The 22,321-nt window shown below is 42.3% G+C and overlaps 1 long non-coding RNA gene across 1 annotated transcript; it reads left to right on the forward strand.

Annotated features, from left to right (window-relative positions):
• Positions 1 to 62: 62 nt before the first annotated feature.
• Positions 63 to 20,823, forward strand: LOC103559095 (uncharacterized). The gene is made up of 7 exons (XR_011535229.1): positions 63 to 257; positions 1,741 to 1,981; positions 2,474 to 2,688; positions 14,593 to 14,686; positions 14,849 to 14,922; positions 18,333 to 18,392; positions 20,359 to 20,823. It is a non-coding gene; the product is annotated as an uncharacterized lncRNA (long non-coding RNA).
• The last annotated feature ends 1,498 nt before the right edge of the window (positions 20,824 to 22,321 follow it).

Genomic DNA, 22,321 nt, shown 5'->3' on the forward strand with positions numbered 1-22,321 from the left:
CACCATTTATTGCCTAAGATCCTTTCTCCAGTGATCAGCAGTGCTGTCTCTGGTCACATGTCAGGTTTCCATAAGGCATGAGTCTGGGTCCAGAGTCGGTTCCCTCTCTCTGTTTGGCTGTCTGGTTGAGAGGTGTTCTTCAGGAGTGTCTTGGCTTCTCTTGGCCCTTTGTGCTTTCATACATCTTAGAGTCAACTTCTCAGTTTCCTCGAAAAAGTCCTGATGTGCCTCTGATTGGACATGCATTAATGCTACAGGTCAGTTTGAGGGGAGAATTGATTTTACATACTGTCTTCCTATCAATTTCTCGTTATTTAGCCTCTCTTTAATGGTTTCCATAGAATTTTCTGATTTTCTCCAGAGGTGCTTGCCCATCTTTGACCAGATTTATTCCTAGATTCATTACCATTTCTATTATTATTGTAAATGGTCTCCTTTTAAAAACTTATTTTTTGAATCATTTGCTGGTTTATAAAAATAACATTGATTTTCATATATTGATATTCTAGCCGGTTTGCTAAATGCTCTTCACGTTTCTAATAATGAATAATGTGTAGATTATTTTTGGTTTTCTGTGTAGACATCAGATGTGAAGTAATGCCAGTTCGTTTTTCCTCTTCTTTCCCTTATCTTGCTGTGCCGGCTACAATCTCCGTCCAGCGCTGGTTAAATGTGATGATAGCAGACATTCTTGTTTAGCTCCTGATTTTGAAGACTTTAATTCACATGATTCCTGATTAAGAATGATGTGTGTTCCAGGTTTTTCACATACACTTTATCAAGTTAAGCAACTTCTCTTTCATTCTGAATCTGCTAAAAGTTTTATCATGAATGAGTATTGGATTTTATCAAATGCTTTTTTCCTCTCTTTTTTAAATCTGTTGAGATCAGGAAAAGATTTTTTCTCCCCTAATCTATCAATATGAAGGGTTATATTTATAGGTTTTTCAAACCTTTACGTTCCTGAGATAAACCTAATTTGGCCATGCTATGTTATCTTTTATATACCTGATATTTTATGTTAACTTTTTGTTTAGGATTTCTAAGTTTATGTTTATAAGTGAGATTGACCCATTCTCCTATCTCACCCTCTCTGTGCTTATGCAGTCTTCAAAAAATGAGTTGGGGGAATATCCCCCCCCCCCCATTCTCTGGAATAGTTTATAGAGATTGAAATGATCTGTTTGCTGAAAGTTTGGTAGAACTCCCTATGAAATTATCTGGGCCTGGAGTCTTTTTGTATGTGTGGAAAGATTTTTACCCTTAGATTTATCATCTTTAATAGTCAAAGGACTAGTTGGCCTTTTTCATGGAATTCTTGAGTCTTGAGTCAGTTTTACTGTTGTATTTTTTAGTGTCCTTTTCGACTGTTTTCATATTTATTGTCATAAAGTTGTTCATTTTATCCATTTTTATCTTTAAAAAATATTATTATATGTAATTATGCCTCTTTTTCACTCCTGATACTTACTTGACCCTCCTCTTATTTTTGTCTTAATCTCACGGGAAAGTCTGTGTTACTGCACCGTGTTCTGAAGCATCAGCTCTGACCTTGTTGATTCTGTTGTGTGTTTGTTCTCTGTTTCACTGATTTCTGTTCTTTTTTTTCTCTCTCTCTCTCTTCTACTCGGTTCAGATTATTCTATTGTTATTTTAATAATGTTATTGAGTTTAGCATATTCCTTTTTAACCTTTTTTTAAATTTTAATTTAAGTTTATTTCATTTTATTTTTGAGGAAGATTAGTCCTGAGCTAACATCTGCTGCCAACCCTCCTTTTTTCACTGAGGAAGACTGGCCCTGAGCTAGCATCCGTGCCCATCTTCCTCTACTTTATATGTGGGACGCCTGCCACAGCATGGTGTGCCAAGCGATGCCATGTCCGCACCCGGGATCAGAACCGCCGAACTCCGGGCCACTGAAGCGGAACATGCAAACTTTAATTGCTGCGTCACCAGGCCAGCCCCATCTATTTTTCTAATGTAAGTATTTAAGGCTGTAAGTTTTCCTCAAATTACTACTTTGTCTGCATCCCACAAGTTTTGATACATGGTATTTTTATTCCGTTCTGGTATTTTAAAATTTCCATTATTATTTCTTCTTTAAACCATGAGTCAAAGTATTTTTAATTCAAAATATATTTATATTTATATTTTTTCATATACATTTATTGCATTGTGGCCTGAGAATAAATATGATATTAATTCTTTAAAGTTTCTTGAGACCTGCCTTATGAACTAGTCCATGGTCCGTTTTTATAACTGTTCTAAGCCAGAGAATGTTTATTTCACCAATGGATAGATAGGTGCTGTGATATATATCAAATAAATCCAGCTCGGTAGTTCAGAATTTCTACATGTTTACTAAGGTTCATGTTCACGTTTGTCCATCAGTAAGCGTCTTGCCCATTAATAGATAACCTAGACCAGTCAGTCTCCCATTATAATGCTGGATTTGTCTGTTTTTCCCTGTAGTTCCAGCAGTTTTAGTTTTGTGTATTTGGGAGCTGTTTCATTTTAGAATCAATAAGTGTAAAGCAGTTGAAGCATTAACATGCCATAGGATCTCAGATTTGGACGCAGTCACCGAGTCCCATCACAGCCACGGCCATTCTCCATGCCCGGACGGGAAGAGTGTCTTACAGCACCTGCCACACGACCAGCTGACTTGTTGAATACCTTTAAAGACGGTGAGCTTCCTACCTTCCACGGCAGCCCAGTTCTTCACTGATTATAATTACCATTTAATTAGATTCTCTCTAAGGCCAGGCAACAGGCAAAGTGTTTAACAAACAGCATCACGTTGAATACTCAGTATAACCTTATAAAGTAAGTATTTTATCCCCATTGTGCTAATGAAGAAACAGGGTAATTAAGCGCCTTGCACAAGGGCACACAGGTAGTGGTGGAACAGCAAGAACTTAAGCCCGGGTCTGTCTCCTAAATCCGCTCGGCTATACCACCTGGTTCTGTATGTCACGTCTAAAACCATGTCCCTTAAACTTTCAGTCAAGGGACCTGGTTCTAACCACTATTTTTAGCATTCCCAGCACTTCCCAGTCCTTTGGAAACCTCAGAAATAACTCAAGCTAATATGTGTTCCGTAACCCTGAGCTCCTTTTGTTGGTGTTCTCCCAGAAGCTTTGGACCTTTGCCGTACACATTTACATTCTTATTGTAACTTTTGGAAAACTAGTGAGTCTCTACATGTGAGGTGCTTCATTCTTTTTTTTTTCTTCATGCTTTTTGGTGAGGAAGATTGGCCCTGAGCTAACATCTGTTGCCAATCTTCCTCTTTGTTTTTTCTTCTCCCCAGTGTCCCAGTACAGAGTTGTATACCCTAGTTCCAGGTCCTTCTGGTTCTTTTTTTGTCAGATACTGCCTCAGCATGGCTTAGTGAGCGGTGTGTAGGTCCACACCCAGGATCCAAACCGGCGAAACCCAGGCCGCCGAATCAGAGTGTGCAAACTTAACCACTCAGCCATGGAGCCAGCTCCAGATGCTTCATTCTTAATGTCCAGCCTGGTAACAGAAGTAGTACAGCTCATTTCTGCATGTGAGTCAGGCTTGCTCCATGAAGCTTCCTACTTAGCCTCAAGCTCTCTGTCTTTCAGGGTTAAAAAGCCAAACCTCAGAACCACTCAGGTCTCACACGTGGCTCGGCCCCACTATATGCTCTTTAATAAAGAGCTCAGATTCACATTGCCTCTCAGGTCTCACCAGAGCACAGCCTAATTCACCTACACCGGTATTTCTGTTTTCTTCACCGACATGGTTTTATGATGGTCTGTTAACTGTGGGGCCACAGAAGGCCTTACCTGTAGTTGTTCACATGGAAATCACAGGTGGTGTTACTAACACATTCCTTTCATGCATTATGGTCTATGGCAGGAAGGAACAGGAAAATATCCAGGGTGACTCAGTGGGACAGAGTTGTGGAATGCGTTCCTCCTACCTAACCATTCTAAGAGTTTGCCCCAAGCTGTGCGTTAGAACAGGAAATGCTGCAATGATGTGAGCTGACGTGTGTGTTCTCCTGTGCTGTTGAGACACGTACAGAAATAATGATGCCTCTCATCCTTTCATCTCAGGAGCCTCAGCCTCACACCTATTCATTTATAGCTACTCCTACTCTTTTAAGATGTGAGGCTTGGGAAACCTGGATAAGTTTACATCAAGGTGGAGAAGGAAAGCACAGATTGATAGCACTTGACCGCCATTGATGTTTTTTCCCTCGTGCCATCACAATGAATCAGACCAGAACTTGGACCCCACTACTTTCTGCCTTCAGCACCTTTTCTTGATAAGCAGTATGACGAAGGCTTCAAATTCTACTAATTGAATTACTTACTCATTCAACAGACTTATGGCATCTACCATATGGCACGCCTGGGACTATAAAGAGGATAAGAAGGACACCCTCTGCCCTCACCCAAGCTGACAGGAAAGGAGAGAAACAATTAGACGAGAAATGCTATGATGGGGATGTCGTGGGAATGTATGGGATGGTCTCATAAGCCAGACATGGGGGACCAGGGAAAGCTCTCCAGAGGAAGTGACATCTAAACTAAGATCCGAGGGCTGAGTAGGGATTGGGCAATTAAGGCAGGAGAGAGAAGAGGAGGGAAGGCCCAAGTGAGAGTCTGGCCCAGCCGAGGAGCTGGAAGAAGCCAGTATCAGTCTACTTAGGTCACGTTGTGCTGCAGTAACAAATGACCCCGAAATCTCGGTGGCATATAACAATGGAGGTTTATTTCTCCTTCATGCTGCAATGCAGAGAAAAGATTGTAGGGGGTAAAACGGAGGTAGGCGGCTGAGGCAGTAATCCAGGCTAGAGAACATGGCAGCTTGAACTCAGGAAGTGGAAGTGGGGCTACAGAGAAGCGGACAGAATCGAGAGATATATGGAAAATAGACTCGCTAGCCCTTCCTGCTTGGACACAGAGGGTGAAAGAGAGGGGTCCTGGTTGACACTCAAGTTCAACACATACTATGTAGCTTTATATTAACCACAAAACATAAGACGAAGAAGAAAGCTTTATAGAGATATATTTAATACTCACAAGAGCGTGCTAAATGTTTCGTTAATTTTAGAAATGTCTTCCTACTGATCTCTGATACATCCTAGAGTTTCTGATCTCAGTGGTCAATATTATTCTTTCTATCCAAACTCCAGGCACAGGTATCTTCACAGAAGCACGTAATTCTTGACAGTAAAGTGTCTGGGACACCAAATTGGCAGATGCCCTATTAAAACTAGGTCTATGTTACAGCTCTACTTTTGTTCTGAAACTTGCGCTTGTGAAGATGTCAAGATGGATGGTTAGGAAAAAATGGCCTGGTACCAGGCTGTCAAGTCAGCTTCTGTAAACCGTCCCGAAGGGAGGGACGTACAGGTTTCATTAGATTAAACGTTGCAAAGCTGTCACTCTCTGAAGACAGCGTAGGAGAGGGAAGCCGGGTACCTGAGGGCTACTGTAGATATTCAGGAAGAACATGGTTGCCTTTTGACCTTGTTCCCAGCACGGACGTAGATGAATCTTGTCAGTTTGCTGTCATCTTGTTTAACTTGAGCGGTGACTCAGGTCTGAGGATTTATGAGCTTGTTTTGCAGAAGAAAGAGAATGCATTTGGGGAAGTTGTGATCACCAGACGGCCGGCCCCCAGCGGCCATTGCAGATTGCTCTGGGGCTTATGGGGGTGACCCCTCTGTTTCTCTGAAGCTCCTCCTGCCATGCCCCTTAGCTCTATAAAACCTCCCTGCTTTTTGCTCTGGTTAAGGTGGATTTGAGCGAACCCATGCTCCTGCCTTCTCGTCTTAGTGCACTCGAATGGGGCCTTTCTCCCTCTCCAAGCACAGATGTCTCAGTGTCTGGCTTGCTGCGCATCGGGCATACGGGCTTGGGATTAAGAGGTTCGGTATCGAGAGCTGTGACCGTTAGAACACTTAGGAACCTGCTGCCAGTGTGCCTTAATTTTCCAGAGGAAACCATGCGGTCCTGGATTCTCCCTTTCAAGATTAGGCGTGTTGCTGCGATAATAAGTTCTCTAGAGACGAAGGGAAGAGCATCTGAAGTTTTACTGGGCAGCTCGCAATTTCTCAGCAGTGGGCGCGTTGAGAGCACCAACTCAGATACTCTGTTATCTGGCAACGGCCACCTTTCCTTCGAGCTTTCCTTGTCCAGCTTCTCCCACCGTGATCATCTTTCAGTCACCCTGGGACCACGGGTCTAGTAATTTCTCTGTTTTCTCCCAGGATTTCTGCCATCTTCTGTCTTCCTTTTCTGTCTTCTCCAACTTAGATTTTGTGCTGGGAGGAGGGTTAATTTCAGCAGGCCTACAATAAGCCAGAGCTATTTCACCGAAACTAGAGATGCACCAGAATTGCACAGACCCCTGGTCGAGGCATGGAACATACTGATCCATAACATTGCTTCGTAACCAAGGGTCTGAGGAGTTGGTTCCCTAGCATCCTCCAGAGGTGACCTATGAGGGTTTGGGTTTTTTTTAAACCTCTATGAACGCAAAGATTTTAACATATTTGGTGCATTTCAGTTCATTTCACTAATTATTCTTTCTGAAGCTGAAATTGTCCCATCTTTGACAATGGGAACCTCTTCAAGCTGACTCCTGGGTCCTTTAGACACAATCCCGTTAGGCTTTACCAGCTTCCTTACTTTCTGGTCTGATGGTCCAGGCTCAGCTTACACACTTTTGCCCCAGACCAAGAATCAGCCGTTTCTACCAGGAGCCTGGATTCCTGGGCTGTGTTGAATGGAAAAGGGTATTTAAAAGACACAGTCTAGTCATTAGGGATGCTAATTGCTACTAAATTGGTTATTGTTCCTAAGCCTTTTTAGTGGACACAGCTAAACAATCTTCTTTTTTTTATTTTTTAGGAGGAAAAAAACATTGAGGTCATTCAATTTAAATTTAGGATGGCACGATTTTTATTTAATGTCTTTGATTTTGTATTGGCATCACTTTTCTCCTACACTGAAGATCTGGGTTTCTAAAAACATTAATATAATTATTTATTTGTTATATATAGAATAGTTTCAGAGTAACAACACCAAGAGGATTGCTAAACATATGATTACTGAAAACAGTTTAAAGTGTCTTTGAATTTTTAAAAGATTCCAGGTGTATCCCACCAGGGATGTAGAGTCAAATCATTGTGTTTTCAAACCGTGTGAAATGCTGCCTTTCTGTGTGGTTAATTGATAAATCGTTACACAGGCGGGCTCATTTGTTTCGTTTTACTTTTGGTTTTTAGGAATTGCTTTTCTTTTCCATTTTGACTTAATATATAATTATATAAAACTATTACACAGTTTGAAATCAAATCTACAAAATGATGTCTATTCTGAAAAGGTGAGTTTTTATCCCTAGTCCTTCAGCCTTATTCATTACCCCCCACCACAGGTTACTTTAAAAAAAAATTTTGTCTATTCTTTCCTTTTTGAAAATATAAGCAAATATTTTGTATCTCTGCACAAATATATGCCTCTGCTTTTTAGAAAAACAGAAGCATACTCTTATCTCTTGTCTAAACACTTTTATCCGTCTTTTTTCACTTAGCAACATATCCTGGACACCACGTCATAGCAGGGTATGGAAATAGCCTGCATTTCCTCCCAGCCCTCCGCTGGGTGTTTTTACTATAGCTCCAGTCTCCTGTTGATAAATATCCGGGTTGTTTTCAGTTCTTTGCTATTGAAAGTAGTCCTGCAGTCTGTAGCCTTCCAGGCGCTTGATCAGCCTTTTCGAAGTACGATCATATTTCATTGAATCTGAAACTCCGTTGACGGTAAGATGCACCATTATTTTATGCAACACTAAGAAAGAAAAACACCCTGACAGTTAATTGGAAGATGCATCTCAATTTCAGAGATTTAAGATGTGGAAAAAAGAAGTGTACATCTTAAAACTGATGCAATTAGAATCTCGTGTAACCTCACAGCATCCCTAAAAGTGAGGTAGGAAGGACTATCCCGAGGTCCGTGAAGGAGGAAACTTTTTCTTTGTTTTGACTTTATCGCCAACCCCAAGAACGATGCCCGGCACCTGGTAGACACTTCCTAAATATTTGTTGAATAAATGAATGAGCCGCCACTTTACAAAGAAGGTACGAAGTTTAACTAACTTGTCTGAGACCAGACAACTGTTCACTGGCACATCCTGGATTTGAACCAAGAAGGTCCCAACTCATTCCTGCTGTGTTCCACCCCGTAAACTCATGGTCACCAGCTACAGATGGGACCTCAACCATTCTGTTGCTTTTCTCCAATCGACTTGCATTTCCACTCGCAGGAAAATTATTTTAAACCATCACTCTCTCCAAACCTCAGGGTCCCTTCCCCCCATCTCCACTGTCCCGTTCCCTCCCTTGCTGAGTAGAGAACCTTGCCTCATATTTCATGGACAACATGAACCCCCCTCCTACAGCTTCTTATCAAACACGTAACCGTCCTGTATCCACGTTGGCTCTCAACTCCTTCCCCCGTGCCAGTGGAGAATGTCCCCGTCTCCTGCAGAAGGTGGATTCCTCCACTGGGACTTGGGACCCCACCCCACCTGCTCCTCCAGGACCCTAACACTCCTAGTTACCCCTTTTCTGCCCTCCAGATTCAACCTGTCCCTCTGTGTCAGTCAAGATTCAGCTTGGCTGCACATAAGGAAGACCCCAATTAATTGTGACTTAAACAAGAGAGAAATTTATTTCTCTGTCATGTAGTTGCTTAAATCTTAATTTGTCTGCATATGTAATACCTAGTTGTTGTATAAAAAAAATCAAATGGTACAAATTGGTACACAACAAAAAGGCAGTTTTTTTGGTTTTTTTTTAAAGATTTTATTTTTTCCTTTTTCTCCCCAAAGCCCCCTGGTACATAGTTGTATATTCTTCGTTGTGGGTTCTTCTAGTTGTGGCATGTGGGACGCTGCCTCAGCGTGGTCTGATGAGCAGTGCCATGTCCACGCCCAGGATTCGAACTAACGAAACACTGGGCCGCCTGCAGCGGAGCGCGCGAACTTAACCACTCGGCCACGGGGACAGCCCCAAAAAGGCAGTTTTCTTCCTACCCTCCCCTCAGCCTCCTGTCTCTTCCTCCTGTGGCTTCGTAAATGGTATTTAAAACCATGGGACTGGCAGTGGTCACTTGGGAGCATGTGTGTGGAGAAAGAAGACGACCCTAGGACAGAGAACTCTGGCACTCCAGGATTTAAAAGTTGAGTAGAAGAAGAAGAACTGAGAATTCAGAGAGTCTGAGAATAAACTTCACTGAAGAAGGAACCCCAGAGATCGTTTTGCCCTGGAAGCCAAAAGAAGAAAATATTTCAAGAAAAAGAGAGCGTGTCTAATACTGCTCAGAGATTCAAGTAAGATGAGAACAGAGAAGTGACCGTCATGTCTGGCAGCAAGAAAGCGCTTAGTTACCTGGACAAGACGAGGCTCAGGGGAAATGGGCTGAGGAGAGAAGGTGAGGTAACCAGTGAAGTCAGCGATTACGGTTAAACTCCAGAAGTTTTGTTATGAAGAGGGCAGAGAAACTGGACTAGGACTGGAGAGAGAGATGTGGTCAAGATCAGTTTTTTCGGGGTCGGCCTGGTGGTGCAGCGGTTAAGGACACACTTTCCCCTTTGGCGGCCAGGGTTTGCCAGTTTGGATCCCAGGTGCGGACATGGCACCACTTGGCAAGCCGTGCTGTGGTAGGCGTCCCACATATAAAGTGGTGGAAGATGGGCACGGATGTTAGTTCAGGGCCAGTCTTCCTCAGCAAAAAGAGGAAGATTGGCAGCAGTTAGCACAGGGATAATCTTCCTCAAAAAAAAAGGTCATTTTTTTTCTCTTATAAAATAGGAGCTCTTATGGGATAGTGTTTCCTGGTGAAAATAAACTATTAGAAAAGGGGAAATCGATGATACACATGAGAGAGGGAGTAATTGCCAGACCAAAGTCCTTGAAGATGCAAGACTGGCATGGGATCCAGAACACAGCAGAAGGGTTGGCCTTTGAAATGAGCAAAGACACTTGATCCCTAGGACTGGGAGGCAGCTCACAATGAGTATATATGAAGGGAGGTTGTAGTTTGAGTGGCCCTTGTCTGCTTTATTCTTTAGTTTTAAATTTTATGATCAAAAGGTAGGGGTGAGGGTGGGGCTGCAGTTGGGGTTAGGGAGAGGTGGTATAATTCAGGAGGTTTGAAAAGACAAAATGTGAAATAGTTTTGCTGAAGAGTAAGAAACAGAACATTCCAAGAAATATAATAGGATTGTTCAGCAATGCTAAGCACCCGATTTAGATTTGGGGCCATGAATTTCAAGGAGACCAGTGGACGTGGTGAATAAGACCAGCTCAGTCATATTCAGCTGCCCTAATGCTGACCCAAAGTGGGCAGATCGTTGAGAATAACCAGAGTGGAGGGCTTTCCCAATGAATACACCAGGGGAACCTCCCGGAGAGGGGCAAGGAGTTTTAGGGCATTTTCAAGGAAATGATTATAAACATTAACTATGGACGTTGGGCTGGGTGAAGAGAGGGATGTGAGGACGTGGGAGGTGATTCTAGTTGGGAAGATGATAGAGTCTATGGATAGGAGTTCTTGATGGAGTCAAAGAGTTGCTGGAGCAGGAGCTACACACAGAGGAGGGGAGCCAGAAGGATGGGGGTGGTGGCCAGAGAGTCAGGGTTTCAGAGGTGGCGCAGGGATTGTGGTGGCAAAACCAGGACTGTGACCACGGACGTTGGGGTTGGGGCGGAGGATTATGTTTGGGAGGCCAAGAAAGCTGAGGGTCCAAGAGGCCAATGGATCGTCCACATGAATATTGAAATCAATTTTAAAAAGAGAGAGAGAGAGAAGAGAAGGAGAGCAGAGAGCCAGGCGGGGTGAGGACTGTTTCCGCCTTAACTACAGGCAGGCCTGGGCCTTTCTGAGGGGCGGGATATTTCCAAGAAAGAAGAGAAGAGGGGCAGAAGGCAACATGAAAGGAAAAAGCCAAGAGATTGTGTCCCAATTCAGTCCTGTGGCCTGGCTGCCTGATTGTGAACGTTGAGTACGTTCACTCTTAACCCCAATCTGGGCATTCTTCCTCTAGAAGGGAGAAAGGGAGGGGGCCACGGTGAGAAAAGAGCATGGTTCTCAGGCCGGAAAATTCTCCGTGGTCTGTGCACAGGGGCTTTCTCCCCCAGCCCCCTCGCCTGCTAAACGTGTCCATAGATTTCATCAGATTCTCAAAGTGAACGTGACCCCGGAAGATCAAGAACTACCTCAAAAATCAGAATATGTTCCCAATAAAGGGGAGACGCATCAAAGCAATACTCTATTGCATTATAATAATAATGATAAAATGATAATAATCATAGTGGCTGACATTTATTGAGTACTTTCTACGTGCCAGGCACCCTCCAAGGGATATGACCCTGAGCACACACCGTGAGCAGCCTGGTCTGTGTTGGAGGGGTGACTCACGAGAAATCCACACGTGGCTGGTGCGGTTTACATATCAATCTTTTGTGAGTTGGTTATCCTGGATCCTTTAACCAGAGACCAATCAGCCTGATCAGATCCCTGGACGGACATAGCTGACTTCAACCTTGGTGACCACGTCAATGGAAGTAACCAAGGGAGACCCTGCTGGGGGGGGTCACTATTTCTCTAAGTCTGTATCTTCTTAGTTGCTTCATTAGGTTATTTCATTTGAAATGTTTTCTCGCAATGGCGGTTTACCCTGTGAAGCAAAATAAATTAGTCCTTCCTATAGGAAAGGAAAATAATATTAAACTTGGAGGTCTTTAAGACGTGGGGAAAAGTTGATTATTTGACGTTTAGTCAATCTGTCAAAAACTATTAGTTTTGAGATGTCCCTATTCTTCTAAGTCCATGATAAAATGTGAATGCAAAATTGCTCAAAATTTCAGAATGATAATATCCAAGTTTAGGAAGAGTGTGGAGAAGCTGATGCTCTTGTAAGCTATTAATCAATGAGCATGATGGTGGAATGTATCAGGTGCTTAAAAGTATTCATGCCTAGCAATGCCCATTCTAGCATTTTTTATTGCAAACTAATTACTGATGCATATAAAGGTATATTTTGGAGGTGTTTGTTACATTATTTGCAAATAATATTATTCTGGGAACAGCCTAAATATTCAGCAAAAAGGAATTAGTTAAATTAATAATGTTCATCTGGAATATAATGCAGCCGTTAAAAATTACGTTGAATATTTAATGAGGTGAGAGGATGTAAGTGAGCTATTAAGAGAAAAAAACAGGTTCAATTTTCTGAAAATATATTAATAAAACTCTTAGAAGAAAACAGGAGTAATCTTTGTGATCTTGGGTTAGGCAAAAGCTTCTTAGATGTGACACCAAAAGCACAAGAAAAAAAAGGAAAAAATAGTTAAATTTAAACCTTTTGTGCTGAAAATTATACCATCAAGAAAGTGAGAAGATAACCCACAGAATGGGAGAAAGGATTTGTAATTCACATATCTGATAAGGGACTTATATCCAGAATATATAAAAAGTCTTACAACTCAACAATAAACAGAAAAGTAATCCAGTTTTTAAAAGGGCAAAGAATTTGAATAGACGTTTTCCCATAGAAGATATACAAATAGTCAATAAACACTTAGAAAGGTGCTTAACATCATGAGTCAATAGAGAAATGCAAATCAAAACCACAATGAGATACCACTTCACCCCATCTAAGATAGCTATTTTAAAAAAGGAGAGAGAGACAGACATGGAGCCCAGCCCTGTGGCCCAGTGGTTAAGGTTCCATGTCCTCTGCTTCCGTGGCCTGGGTTTGCAGGTTTAGATTCTGGGTGCAGACCTATCCACTCATCAGCCATGCTGTGGAGGCATCCCACACACAAAGTAGAGGAAGATAGGCGCAGATGTTGGTTTATGGCTAATCTTTCTCAAGTGAAAAAAAAAAAAAGAGGAGAATTGGCAAATGGATGTTAGCTCAGGGTAAATCTTCCTCTCACACACACACACACAAAAGACAGAGAGACAATAAAAAGTCTTGGCAAGGATGCAGAGAAATTGGATACACTTCATACACTGCTGATGGAAATATAAAGTGTACATAGCCATTGTGGAAAACTAATCTTGCAATTCCTCAAAACATTAAGCATAGAGTTACCATATGACCCAGAAATTCCGCTCCTAGATTCCAAGAGAATTGAAAACACATGTTCAAACAAAATCTTGTGCATGAATATTCACAGCAGCGCTATTCATGACAGTCAGAAAGTGGAAACAGCCCAATGTCCGTCATAAATGGATAAGCAAAATATGGTATATCCATACAACGGAATATTATTCAGTAATAAAAAAATTAAGTATTGATACATGCTACAACGTGGACGAATCTCGAAAACATTAAGCTGAGTGAAAGAATTCAGTCACAAAAGACCACGTGTTGCGATTCCATTTACATGAAATGTCCAGAATAGGCAAATCCATAGAGACAGAAAGAAGATTAGTGATTGTCTAGGGCTGGTGGGGTGGGGTGTATGGGAGGGAAAATGGGGAGGGACGGCTAACAGGTTTCCTTTGGGGGTGATGAAATGTTCTAAAATTATGTTGTGGTGATAGTTGTACAGCCCTGTAAATATACTAAAAAACATTGAACTGATAAAAAGTGCTAATAGTAGGTATTTCTGGATGGTTGGCTTATGTTGATTTTTGTTGTGTTTTTTTTTTTGTTCATCTATATTTTCTACAGTGAACAAGTGTTTCTAGTTGTAAGAAAAAAGAAACAAAGTTATTGGTTTAAATGATTTATCTCAACAAGGTAACTTCTTAGAATCCTGTATGGAGGTTCCTGGGTTTGGGGGCATTCTTAAGTTAAGTAATGATCCTTGAGGAAAGTTGCTGCCTTCTTGTGAGCCGTTCTCCACGTCTTCTCCTTATTCTCTGCTGTAAAATAGAGGAAGCTTTTTTTCCCTTCAAATAATGAAATCTGTGGGTGTTTCCATTTTTTTCATTTTGCGTGGTGATTCATTTCGGGCTGAATGCCTTTCCATTTTTGACTTTTCATTGTTTGCTGCGTCACAAGAACTTCTGCATTTTAAATTCTCAATTTGGATGGGAATACAGTCCATGTGGTTCCACAAATGGAGTTTAAACCTTTCCTCCAATTTGGCAGATTGCATTCTTGCTCCTTCCCCTACCCTGAGACCGATTATCGTTTGGTTGTAATCCCTTAACGGTGATAAATATAAACGACAATGAATGCATGTTGCAAAAAAAAAATCTTAAATTTCAATTTGACTGTCTAATAATATGCTGTGAGAATGAAAATGACTGTGTTAAAATAGGTTATAAATGTCTGAAACATTATATAAAAGTAGTTGGAAGAATTAGGGGTTTTCTCTTTATTATGGCCTATGTTGAATGTTAATTAATTAGTTTATTGCAGGTGAGAGGATCAATCAGTATCAGGTGATAACTAGGCTTAAGGAAAACAACTATCAATTCATATTTGCTTAAAAGATTAAAGACATCTGCTTGCCTAGTTGAAAGGCAATACTACTTAAGAGAAATCCATGAACATGTTATAACGTCAGATTTTCCTCTTAGACATAGACCATGAAATTAAGAATGACTACATTACACTTGGAGGGGACACAGACTGCAAAATGTGAGACAATTGATAGAAAAGCACTTCCAAAAGGTAAGAGCATTATAAAATAGAAGATACTGTTATTATTACTATCACCATATGAAGCAAAAAGATACATGTTCTTAAAGAGTATAAACATAGGCCTTTGCAAGAAATTTCAAGTTTAAGGTTTTTGCTTGTGTTAGTCAATGTTTGAATTTCCTTTAAACACAGGATCTGGAGCTAAAAAAGAAAAAGAGAGGAAAAAAAAGTTTGGAAACAAATGCTGGTTTTCAGTGACCACTTAGGTAAGTGCTGAAATCTTTTCAATATTAATTGCTCAGTTGTGGCCTGAACCTGCATCCTAAGGAGGAAAGGGAAAGCCTTCGTGTGAGGAGGCGGGCAGACCCTTAGCTGGGCTGGAAACCGCGTCAGAAGGGTGGCTATCTACGGGCCAAGTTTGTGTCCAGGGCCAAGGATGCGGTTGTGTTTGCATCCCTCCGAGATCATGCATCAGCAACAGGTTGGTGGACAGGGCGTGGGGAAAATGCCCTTCTAGGCAAATGCGAGACATACGTTTTCCCTCCGGCTTATTATGTCGTGATTATTTTGGAGGAAAACTCATCACGCTGAGGCTTTCTCAGAGCCCTCTATTGAGGCCGCCTGCCCGGCCGTCTGCCTCACCCACTCTGCTGTGAATTCCTTGAACACAGAGATCCTGGATTTCTACCTTGGTGTCTCCAGCACCTTGGCGGTACTTGGCAAATCAAAAATATTTGAATGGCTTACAAGGATTTAATAATCAAGCAAGCTGCTGACAAAACGATAGAAATTTATTTTCCAGCTTAAGGTAATTGACAGCTTTCAGAGTAGAGAAAGCTGCTCACAGGTGCCATTTGCAGCTTTTCTTTGCTAAGAAAACAACCAAAGGGGATTCTGGCCCCTAATATTCTCCCTCCTACACTTTCTTGTCCCTATACCTTGAGTTTCCATGCTTTTTCTAAGACTGGATCAGACCCAAGCTTGTACTGCAAGCCTTGCTGGCCTGTCTCTCTGCAAGGTCCTAGATTTAGACAAGTGTGCCATTTGGAGTATTCCTAATAATGACACCTCAAAAAAGCGTTACAGATATTTCTGTATGAGGATTCGATTTTGAGAAATGTGAAGACCCTATATTCCCCGAGTCAAATAAAATTTTACTATGAATGCAGCCGAAGCGTCTTTACCTCATTTGCTTTCGATAAACAGGCATGTGTCTGTTTGTGTGTCTATAATTGTTTGATTTTGATTTTTCATCGTGTTACTAAAAAAAAGCAAACCCAGGATTTAGAGTTTACCTTTCAATTACTTAAAAAAAAATAACCATATGTTGTGGTCTGAATGTGTGTGTCCTCTCAGAATTCATCTGTTGAAATCCTCACGACCGATGTGATGATGGTAGGGGGTGGGGCCTTTGGGAGGTGCTCAGGTCATGAGGGTGGAGCCTCATGAATGGGATTAGTGCCCTTATAAGAGACCCCACAGAGCCCCCTCACCCCTTCCACGCAGCTATGAACCAGGAAGCAGGTCCTCACCAGACATGAACTCTGCTGGACGATGACCTTGGACTCCAGCCTCCAGAAGTGTGAGAAATAAATGTCTGTTGTTTTTAGGCTGCCCAGCCTGTGGCATTTTGTCATAGCAGCCGGTGACTGACACCATAGTAGCTCAAATGTCTGATACCGTAGGAGGTGGAATTGATTTCCTTTACAACATGAAAATTGAAAAAGGAGTGTAATAGACATTAATTTTAGCTAGCCATACTTGTAGTCATCTCATGTGTAGCTAGGTTTCATGACGACAGAAGAAAGAAACCCTCATGGGTCACCTTTGGAGGATGCTGGAGAGCTAGTGAATACTTCTCTGATCTCTGCACCCAGTTCCTGGCACAGAGCTCCTGAACTTTCACCCTTGGGATTTCCTGAGTGATGGGGCTGAGAGGGGCATCTTCAGTTATTTATAACAAGCCCCTTCCAACCACACCTGAGTTTGTGTTAATGAGGTGGCTTTTGAAAAGCTTCTAAGGATGAGACTTAGGAGGCTGGTTGTCAGGGGAGCCAACCATGCGATTAGAGGGTCTGAACTTTCGGCCCCACCCCCTGACCCCTGGAGGTGGACTTCATCCCCAGTGATCAATGATTTAATCAATCATGCCTACACATGCCTACAGCGAAGCCTCCATAAAAACTGAACAACAGGGTTCGAGAGCTTCTGGGTCGGGGAACACGTGGAGGTTAGGGGAGGGTGGTGCCCATGGAGAAGTTGTGGAAGGTCCACGCCCATCCCCATACCTTGCCCTGAGCAACTCTTCCCTCCGGCTGTTCCTGAGCTGTATCCTTCGTGATAAACTGGTGATAGAAGTGCTTCTCTGAGTTCTGTGAGCCATTCTACCAAATTATTGAACCTGAAGAGGGAGGTGTGGGAACCCCCAATTTATAACCGATTGGTCAGAAGTACAGGTACCCCGAATTTGCGACTGGCACCTGAAGTTGGGGACAGCCTTGTGAGGCTGAGCCCGTAACCTCTCTGTCTGCGCCAACTCCAGGCGCTTAGTGTCCGAATTGCTGAATGTGAGGGAAAACCCCACACATTTGGTGTCAGAAGAGTTGTGGGAAGAGAGAAATAGTAGTATTTTTCTTTTAGGAACCAACTTACACATAAAAAAGAACCAAACAGTTGTCTGTCTTTCCTGTACAGACTGTATCTCGGAGCAACCATTAGTTGATGAAATAAAGGTTCCCTTTGTAAGAGAGATTCTAGCTAAAAAGTAAAGCAAGCATGATGGAAGATCGTGGTGTGGCAACCCCTAATGAAATAGTGGGTGTGAGCCAAAATCATGAGGGCTGCTGAAAGCATGAGGTGGAAAGCTGACAGAACCTTATAATGTGTGACTCAGCCGGGCAACCCTGAATCCGCTGATCCGTCTTACAGCACAGAAAGACAGTCAGATACATTGTACCTCCTGAGGAATATACACAATGTCACTTACAACGTATTCTTGCGGAAAAACTGAACCTAAATCTGATTGAGCCTCTAGATGCATCAATTTACAGAAAATAAAAGAGACAGAGGAATCTTTTAAACAGCATCAGCAAATGCAGTTCGTAAAATTCAGACTGTGGAAAAAGTTACAGGAAAAATGGCAAAAACATTCCAGGGAAAAGAAAGTGAGGGACAGAACCAGGGGAGGAACTCAGAGTTTAGGAGAGACATGTAAACAAAACGTAAAAATATGTGACCCTATTTGGTTCTTGATTTAAACAAACTGATTGTAAAAAGAAAAAAATTCAAGAGCTGCCAAGAAGACTCTCCCCACTAAAGGTGGAAAGAGGATCACAACCCCCCCCTCCCCGCCCCCCAGTCTTGTTGGCTTTTGTTGGTATAAATCCTATAATTAAAGAGATGTACCTTTTAGCTAAACCCTGTTGTCCTGAGTTGAGCGCTCCTAAAAATCACCATATTAAAACTCAGCAAGCCCTGATCCCCAAACTTAACTGAGTCTGTGAGCTCATTGCCCAAGGCCAGGACCAATGAAGGACCTAAAGCTTGAAGGTGATGATTTTTTAAACAGTGCCCAGAAGAGAGGGGATAACACAAAGACAGGGAAAACTCAGAAGTCAAATCTCACTGACTCTGTGAATCTACTGGGATCCCTGACTTTTCCCATGCGATTTTTCAGGGGGCCAGTTCCAGAGAAGATGCTCCTAGAAGGGCCCTGCAGCACAGCCCGGCTCAGATGGTGACGTTTGGTTTTTTGTTTGTTTTGTCTTTGGAGTTTTTTTTCCCCGTATGTTTTAATATGAGGACCTGAGAGTTTAGAAGACCAAATATTTCAGACCAAACAATGAAGCCATTTTGTGCAGTTTTGACTCCAAAGCTACAGGACAGCCTCCTAGCCTCCCAGGTCTGTTGGCCCCAGGATCACTCTTCAAACTAATGTGAATCTTAAAATCCAAATTAGAGGGAGCAAGGCCTAAGTCCCTTCAACAGCATCGCTCTTAAATAATCATCTACTCTCTGTTTAAATACCTCCAATAATAGGAAATCTCAGGCAGATTCCATGGTTGGCCAGGCTTAATTGTTATAAAGTTTCATTTTTGTTGCACAAGGAACAAGGCTGCTGCATCTTCCATGATAACACTTGACTTCTTAAAGACAGCTTTCTCATCCCCCCTAAGACAGCGAGTGTTACCTGGAGTCCAGAGAGTGTGACGGACAGAATGAGAGGACAGCCCTTCTGCTGGGCAGTGCCAGCATCGTGGAGCGGGAAAGCCTGAGGAGTCTGGAAGAGCACTGGAGTGTTCCTTAGATGCTCTGATGCTCGATTGAAGTTAAAAAGTTATTCCTGTGGTTAAAAAGAGAGAAAATATGTGAACATCTTTTTTAAATGGTTTTAAAGCCACTGTCTTAGACCTCTCTTTCCCTGGTTAGACATTTCCTGCTCTTTGAAATAGTGATAATCTCAAAGGAAAGGCTCAATAAGGTTTGGCGCTCACACATCCCTTTAGGCGAGAAGTCATTAAGTTCTTGAGTTAACAGGTCATGTCTTCTAGCTCCTATAGAGCTAGAATAAATAACAATTCTATTTGCATCAAATAATTACTTAAGATGAATAGATTATGGTGTCAACACTACTGTATTAGATACCATGTAGATTTGGCCTCTGTAAACGGGACCCCCAAGTAACTGTCTGAAAACAATAAAAGCATAGGTATCATGTAATAACATACGGGCTCCACCGTGTTTGGGGTCTCAGGCCTCTTATGTTTTTGCTCCACCTTCCCTCATCTGGAAAGGTAGGATGGCTTATCCTGTAGTGGGAAAGTCATATATGTATATGACATTATATGTATATATATAAAACTTTTTTTTTTTGAGGAAGATTAGCCCTGAGCTAACTGCTGCCAATCCTCCTCTTTCTACTGAGGAAGACTGGCCCTGAGCTAGCATCCGTGCCCATCTTCCTCTACTGTATACGTGGGATGCCTACCGCAGCATGGCTTTTGCCAAGCAGTGCCATGTCCACTCCCGGGATCCGAACTGACGAACCCAGGGCCGCCGAGAAGGGGAATGTGGAACTGCTGCACCACTGAGCCAGCCCCAATATATGTAAAACTTTTATGTCACCTCCTACAACAGGATGAGCCATCCTATAGTTGTGTACAACTCCAGGCTATATCTAAAAAGGGAAAGTGGATTATGCTACACCTTTATATATATATATGCATATGTATATAAATATGCATATGTAACATATACATGTGCATACATATGTACACATGTATGCATATACGTACATATGCGTATATACACATATACGTAGGTATGAAAGAGTAGCCTAGCCCACTTTCCCTTTTAGGACAAGATCTGGAAATTGTATCCATCACTTCTACTCACTTCTCATTGGTTAGAACTTTGTTACATGGCTACACTTACCAGTAAGGCAACTGGAAAATGCAGTGTTTATTCTGGGTAGCCATGTGCCCAGACGGAAATCCCCTTACTCTGGAAGGAGACGGTGCATAGTATGGACTATTGATTGAGAGCATTTATCTCAATAACTCTAAATAGAAGCTATGGAACCACCTATTGTAATGATAATGAGCCCTAAGCTAAGAGTTTCACTGAAATGCCCAAATATAAGTAGTATATGGGTGATGGATATTTGTTCTTGGCTGCCTAACACCCATTCACTCTGCTTCCAGGAACAACCTGGCTTTCATTTGGGAGTCCCTTCTTCCTCCGTCCACGTGGTTCTGTGGGTGCCCCTGTTCTTGAATCCAGCGGTGACTTGTGACCCAGCGCAGCCAGTCAGACTGTCACGGTCCCCACACAGCAGTGACTGGCTCAGGGCTTCCTGTCAGCTACTGCAATCGCAGCCTCTCCTTCAGTTCTGCAGCCATCTTGCTACACAGAGCTTGACAATAAAACCAGATTTATTATTTTTTTAGCCCAGAATCCAGCCATGTTTGGAGTCTGCTCCACGTTGGGGCTTCTTAGCTACAAGATCCAGCAAACCCTCCTCCATTTTTGTCTTGTTTTATTTTTCTCCTTATACTAGTTCATAGTGGATTTTCTGTAGAATCCTCAGTGATGTATTTGTGAATATTTCTAAATCTCTAAAACGTAAAATTATACAATGAAGAATTAAAATAATTTTTAAAAATCAAGCAAAATATCTGACTAGTTTGTATATTGAAATGAGTGAGCTGTTAGCATATAGTAAAGATACACAAAGCATCATTGTTCTACGCTGTGCTTCCAGAACTTGGAGCATTAGTGTGTGACAGGCGTCAAGGATTCTTTGTCGCACATCACCAAGTAGCTGATATTGCTGTAGATTCAAGAGCTTAAAAATTTGGTCATTATCAAGACCAATTATCAAGAGTTCAGCCTTAATTCTTTCTGAAATGAGGTGGGAGTATAAATAAGTGTAAAACGACATCAAGCAATTTCCTTCCCTTTCTAGCAGCTTCTTCTCCAGGAAGCCAGTGCTCTTTTTACGGAGTCCGTATCCTCATCCAGTGGTTCTTAAAAAGCACAACATGCTACTTCTGACCACTTAGAGTGAATAAATAATTCAGCGTGAGATAATGCCAAATGTCACACACAACAAATCAAGCTTCCTCCAAGTCCCTCGAGAAGTATCTTCAGAAGAAAATACGGAGGGCCAAGTTCATGGATTCCTATACTGTTTGTCATAATGTCAGAACAATAAGAAACATTCATACTTCAGGTTGTGTGTGTGGCAAAGTGCCCTGTGATCACCCGGGTGGTGCTGGGGTTGAGAGATGCACTTGAAGCCCACCTGGATGGGAGAACACAGGCTGAACGGGGCAGAAGGGTCTTCGAAGGCATCTCCTCCTCCAAGGAATCATTGATCAGAATGATCCCAGAAAAACAAGGGATTTCTCTCATTTTAAAGACGGAATTCATTCCTTTAGTAACCCATGTCTATACATAAGCCTCCCAAGAAATGAATCAACTGTGTTTTGTCCAAACCCTTCAGGCTGAAATTCTTCTGTTTTCTGGAAACAGAAAGCTGCTGAGGACTGTCATCAGTGTGGGAGCGCTCCACAGATTTGGACTCTGTAATGAAAAGCTCTTCTTTATGCTGAATATCTTGACTCCTTTAACCCAGTCCTTCTCAACAGGGGGTGAGGGTTTCCCCCCAGGGGACGTTTGTCTGCAGACTTTTCTGGTTGTCACAACTGGAGGGGAAATGATACCGGCATCTAGCGGGTAGAGGCCAGGCACACAGCTGCCATCCTACAGGGCGGAGGACAGGTCTGCACACCCGCACACGCATCCCAAAGACTTAGCCCCAAATGTTAATAGTACCAAGGCTGATAAACTCTGCTACCTTTCCTTACATAGTCTTATTTTCCGGACCTTTAATAAGCATTTGACTTTTCGTTGAACCGCTTCTCAAACTTGCATTATCCTACTTAGATTTGGAGCTGTGAATTACACGTGAGCCTGACCACTTCCTAATTCCTCCAGTCTGTGACACTTGTTCAGGAATAACCTAGAGTGACGCGTCCTGTGGGAAGGTTACAGACACAGAACTTCTCTCAGGATGTAAATGACCCACTTCGCGTGTCTGTACACATTTGGATGAACTACGAGGGCACACCTAAAATTCTATTCAAACAAGGTTATGGGAAT

The sequence above is a fragment of the Equus przewalskii genome, chromosome 31, assembly GCF_037783145.1.
Source record: "Equus przewalskii isolate Varuska chromosome 31, EquPr2, whole genome shotgun sequence".
Taxonomy (NCBI): Eukaryota; Metazoa; Chordata; class Mammalia; order Perissodactyla; family Equidae; genus Equus; species Equus przewalskii.